This window comes from Telopea speciosissima, unplaced genomic scaffold, assembly GCF_018873765.1.
Source record: "Telopea speciosissima isolate NSW1024214 ecotype Mountain lineage unplaced genomic scaffold, Tspe_v1 Tspe_v1.0285, whole genome shotgun sequence".
Classification (NCBI taxonomy): Eukaryota; Viridiplantae; Streptophyta; class Magnoliopsida; order Proteales; family Proteaceae; genus Telopea; species Telopea speciosissima.
The window spans coordinates 19,185-25,000 of NW_025317621.1; the positions used below are offsets into that span (position 1 = coordinate 19,185).

Sequence of the window (5,816 nt, forward strand, 5' to 3'; positions counted from 1 at the left end):
GACACTTTTTAGAAAATCCCAAACCCAAAACAATACAGAAATGCCCCCAAATAACCCTAAATAACCCACCCGGTTTGGTTTAAACTGAAAATGAACATATGCGGAAATAGGTATCGATTCGAATGTTATGACCCTCAACAACGCATCCACACGTCTAATAAGAGATAAGGACACTATTTAGAAAATACCAAACCAAAAAAATACTGAAATGCCCCCAAATAACCCCAAATGACCCACTCGGTCTGGTTTTAACCGAAAATGAACATATGTCGTAATAGGTATCGATTCGAAGGTCACGACCCTCAACATCGCATCCACACGTATAATAAGAGATATGGACACTTTATAGAAAATCCCAAGCCCAAAAAGGTACAGAAATGCCCCCAAATAACCCCAAACAACCCACCCGGTCTGGTTTAAACCGAAAATGAACATATGCTGAAATAGGAATCGATTCGAAGGACACGACCCTCAACATCGCATCTACACATCTGATAAGAGATAAGGACTCTTTTTAGAAGAAAAAAAACCCAAAAAAGTACAGAAATGCCGCCAAATTACTCCAAACTTCCCAGTCGGCTTGGTTTAAACCGAAAAAGAACATATGTCGAAATAGGTATCTATGTGATGGTCACGACCCTCAACATCACATACACACGTCTAATAAGAGATAAGGACACTTTTTAGAAAATCCAAAGCCCAAAAAAAGTATAGAAATACCCCCAAATAACCCAAAACGACCCACCCGGTCTGGTTTAAACTGAAAATGAACATATGCCCAAATAGGAATGGATCCGTAGGTGACGACCCTCAACATCGTATCCACACATCTAATTAGAGATAAGGATACATTGTAGAAAAACCCAAACCAAAAAAAAGGACAGAAATGTCCCCAAATGATCACAAACGACCAACCCGGTTTGGTTCAAATCGAAAATGAACATATGTTGAAATAGGTATCGATTCGAAGGTCACGACCCTCAACATCGCATCCACGCATCTAATTAGAAATAAGGACACTTTTTAGAAAATCCCAAACCAAAAAAAGTACAAAAATACCCCCAACTAACCCCAAATGATCAACCCGGTCTGGTTTAAACCGAAAATAAACATAAGCGGAAATAGGAATCAATTCGAAGGTTTTGGAGAAGTTTACAAAAGGCATTGGAAACTCAACTGAATCTTAGTATAGCTTTCCATCCGCAAATGGACGGACAGTTGGAAAGAACCATCCAGACACTAGAAGATATGCTCTGAGCCTGTGTTTTGGAAATGAATGATAGTTGGGATGCTCACATACCTCTGGTGGAATTTTCCTACAATAATAGTTATCACTCCACTATAGGCATGGCACCGTTCGAAGCATTGTATGGACGAAAATGTAGAACTTCGTTATATTGGGATGAAGTTGGCGAACGAAAATATCTTGGACCTGAGATTATACAGGCAACATGTGACAAAGTGGATGTCATAAGAGAAGATCAAACCAGTCCAGTTAAGACAAAAAAGTTATGCGGATAATCGAAGGAAGGATATTGAGTTTGAAGTTGGAGAAAAGGTGTTCCTTCGAGTATCTCCAACTAAAGGATTGCTACGTTTTAACAAGAAAAGCAAGTTGAGCCCAAGATTTATAGGTCCTTATGAAATACTCAACAAAGTGGGACCCGTAGCATATCGACTGGCACTACCACCATCTTTGTCAGGTGTCCACGATGTTTTCCATGTGTCAATGCTGAGGAAGTACATTAATAACCCGACACATGTACTATCAACTGAACCTGAACAGTTGAATGTAGATATGACCTACAAAGAGCAACCTACGGAGATATTGGACAGAAAGGAGCATAATCTCCGTAATCGCACTGTCCCCTTTGTGAAGGTTCGATGGGGAAACAACTCGGTGGAAGAAGCTTCATGGGAACGTAAAGAAGAAATGAAAGAAAAGTATCCTCAACTCTTTGAAATGTACGGTAAGCAAATTTTGAGGATGAAATTTTTGTAAGGTGGGGAGAAATGTCAAACCTTGCTCTTGACTGGCTGGAATTTTGATTGAAGGACAGGAACCCTTGATCAGGAAACCAAGAACACTGTGGAGTATCACTTCAGTGATTTTGATTGATGAAGAAACCCTGTGTGGATCATCCTACATGCCTATCAGTAGGTGGATCACAGACCCTTGCGACTGTACAGCTCACAGCATGATGTATGGCCTAGACTCCAGGTAATCTCTCTCCTCTTCATAACTGTGGGATGCACCCCTGGAAAAGTGTGTAAAAACTTCCAAATAGCATGTGGGGACAATGCCCTGACCAAGGGTCAAACCCCTGTGCAAGCCCTAATGAGATTCAGCCTTGCTGCAATCTCTGGGCGATGCAGACAAGGCCCAGAGACATCGCCCAGTGAGTAAAATAGCATATTTTAATGGATTTTAATTGTGGAGACCACCCAACATGGACATGGGCACCCTCCATAGATAGAGGGGAGTCTGAGGGACCACCTCATACCCTTGGTTCACTGTGGATCCCACCAGTGTGCCCAAAATCACTCAGAATCAATTTAAAAACTCATTTTCAAAATAGCCCTTAATAGCTAAATAGACCTCAGTGTGGGCTGGGCCTATAAATAGGAATGCCTTGGGCTCATTTAGAGCCCTTAGCATTACTAAAACCGTGAGGGGAGAAAGAAGAGAGAAAGGAGAGAAAGAAGAGGAAGGAGAAGAAGAAAGAAAAAGAAGAAGGAAAGGGAAGTTTCTCACACACACCTGGGTCCAGATTTTCGTGGCTCCCAGCCCTGCTCAGGTATATATCTACATACCTACACCTGCTGCCCCTTTGAATTCCTATGCTTTGGATGTGTTTCAACTCTCTGGCAGTCCAGAATAACTGGGTAATGCTAGGGATGGTTCCAAATCTGCCATGCAAGCTTAGAGCATGGGAGGTCTGTGATTTTTATTAAATTTCATAAGGCTGTTTTGCTGTTCCTAAAGCCAAAATCTGGTTGTGCATGGCTGCACTACCCAGATTCACTATTGGTTGGTTGTTTGGAACCCTGGATGCAAACCATGGCTGCACAGACCTAGCCCTGGGTAATTTCGGCCATGAATCCCTATATTACATCTATTTCCAGCCTTGCATGTGGCTGAAACTGAGATTCATGTCTAGGGAAAACCCTGTGACACAATTCACTAGCCTGTCTGGGCAACCTCTGGCAGCCAAATGGTGGGCCCAGTGGAGAATCCATCTGGACCAAAATGGAGATCATCCCTAGGGCTACTTAATCTCCTAACATGCATGGGGTGATGTTGAGAACACTGCCTATGAAGCCCAACCTTAGAATCTCAGCCCTTTGTCGATTTGCAGACTCTGGACGATGCACCCAACACCCAGAGCCATCGCCCAGTGAGGGATTTGTTGCAGTTTTTGCAATCTGACCTAGGGTCAGGTACAACTATGAAGAATGACCATTTTACCCCAAGACCACCATCTCTGGGTGATGCACTGGGATATAGGCCTAAGGCCCAGTGCAAGGCCCAGTGATTCCAAGTGAGAACCAACTGAACACCGGGTCAACCCAGTAAGCTTAGGTTAACCGTAGGACTACCAGAGACAAATTGGAAACCTAACATGACAACTTTTGATTTATGTCTAGGATTTGATCCAGCGCTCAAGGTCAACAACCAGACTGCTATTGGGACTCAATTTGCAACCGAGTTTCTAGAACCAAACTCAGGTGAGTGAAATATTATCATATATGTACATGTAACTGTTATGCTATGCCGGCTATTGAATTTAAATCATAATTGCTGTGTTACCTAAATTCTATTCAACTATTCAAAATATTACACATTGATTGTCTGTTGAACAACACTATGAATTTTATCTGATGATTGTGATTGTTAGAGTAGATGTCGTAGTCAGCTTGGAAATGAGGCCTGTGGTAGCCCGTAGAATGGGATGCGATTGACACCACCTGACTCATACGATGCCATATAGACATGGGGTTAGAGTTTCATCACCCGTGCTACACACCCTTGCCAACAGGGGTTAAGGTGCGGGATGCCTATGAGGGTGACCATATATGTATATGAGAAAAGAAAAGAAATGTGTTTGCACCGGAATGGTGAATATGAGCTATATGCCGGGCTTTATGCCAGAAGAGAATGGTAATGAGAAATGTGATGGATTATCCTACAGGTTAATCAAAGAGGGCTGGTCGGGCTGACCTTGGTGAACGAATGTGGGAGCTGACTGGTCCTCTCCGACAACTCAATGGTGTGTCGCAGGAAGGGGTAACCAAGCCCGCACCAGGGATACATGTATTGGGGATTGTAGTAGCACAGGCCTGACTTAGTTGTAATGCTAGGTGGCTAATAAATAATCTGGACTTGCATATCATGTAGGATCATGAGGATTGTGGTTGCACGTGCATGCATGATGATATATTTTACTCACGAGCTCGATGGGGCTCACACTCTGTTATATATATTTTTCTTAGATGATTTTATAGATCGATGCCGCTGTGGAATGGAGGCTCATTACGAGGAAGGGAGCCCTGGTTATTATGATGATATTGGTGTGGACCCCGACGGAGGTCATGTCGATGATGGGTGCATTCTCGGTGGTCATTGATGAAGCCCGTTGAGGAGAGCACCTGATGCTTTTTATCTTGGGGACTCCTTTTTGTTCTGTTTAGGAGTTTATCCCTATTTTGTTGTGGTTCTGTTGTAGGTTTTCTTTCTTTCTTATTTTGGGGTTGAGTTATCTCACCCTGTACATAAATGTTTGTATATCTTTCTTTCTTTTAGCTTTTGGCAGTTTAGTTGTTTGTTGTGGGTTGTATCTGGGTGGGAATGTTTCATAACACTTTATATATGTATATATCACTATCATTTCCGTATTGCTACGCTTTCTCTTTTATTATAATTGTAGTTTATCTGCAGCACTCTGATCTTACCTGTAATGTGGAACCATGAATGTAAGCACTGCTTCTAGATCCGTGGGATTTAGCGAATTTTTGTTACGCAATTTGGGTCACCTACCTAATCCTCCTAGGGGGTGGTTTGGGGTGTGACATGTTGCTCTTATGGTGGCTGAGTGCGGTGTGGAGTTTGGCCCCCTGTGCCCCATTTTGAAGGACGGTCGGCCTACAGGAAAGAGCCCCCTATGTGGCAAGCGTCACGATGAGTGGTGGTTGAAGCCACTTTGCCATTTAGTCCGGACGTCATTTGCGTTCTGCCTACATTGGGTTCTAGTAACCCTGAAAAGGCGTTGTCTCATGAGACGCTTCGACCGCGACCCCAGGTCAGGCGGGACTACCCGCTGAATTTAAGCATATCAATAAGCGGAGGAGAAGAAACTTACGAGGATTCCCCTAGTAACGGTGAGCGAACCGGGAAGAGCCCAGCTTGAGAATCGGACGGCCTCATCGTCTGAATTGTAGTCTGTAGAAGAGTCCTCAGCGATGGACCGGGCCCAAGTCCCCTAGAATGGGCCGCTGGAGAGGGTGAGAGACTCGTCATGCCTGGACCCTGTCACACCACGAGGCGCTGTTGGTGAGTCAGGTTGTTTGGGAATGCAGCCCCAATCGAGCGATAAATTTCGTCCAAGGCTAAATATGGGTGAGAGACCGATAGCAAACAAGTACCGCAAGGGAAAGATGAAAAGGACTTTGAAAAGGGAGTCAAAGAGTGCTTGAAATTATCGGGAGGGAAGCGGATGGGGGCTGGCGATGCGCCTCGGATGCGGAATGGTGTATAGGCTGTTCACTGCTTGACTCGAGGCTTGGACCGATGCAGATTGTGGCGGCGGCCTAAGCCC

General features: G+C 44.1%; 1 non-coding gene across 1 annotated transcript in view; it reads left to right on the forward strand.

Moving 5' to 3' along the window:
* Positions 1–5,291: 5,291 nt before the first annotated feature.
* Positions 5,292–5,816, forward strand: part of LOC122647932 — a 3,389-nt gene continuing 2,864 nt past the window's right edge. Inside the window, exon 1 of the ribosomal RNA XR_006330994.1 lies at positions 5,292–5,816. This exon is cut by the window's right edge and continues 2,864 nt beyond it. This is a non-coding gene — a ribosomal RNA (28S ribosomal RNA).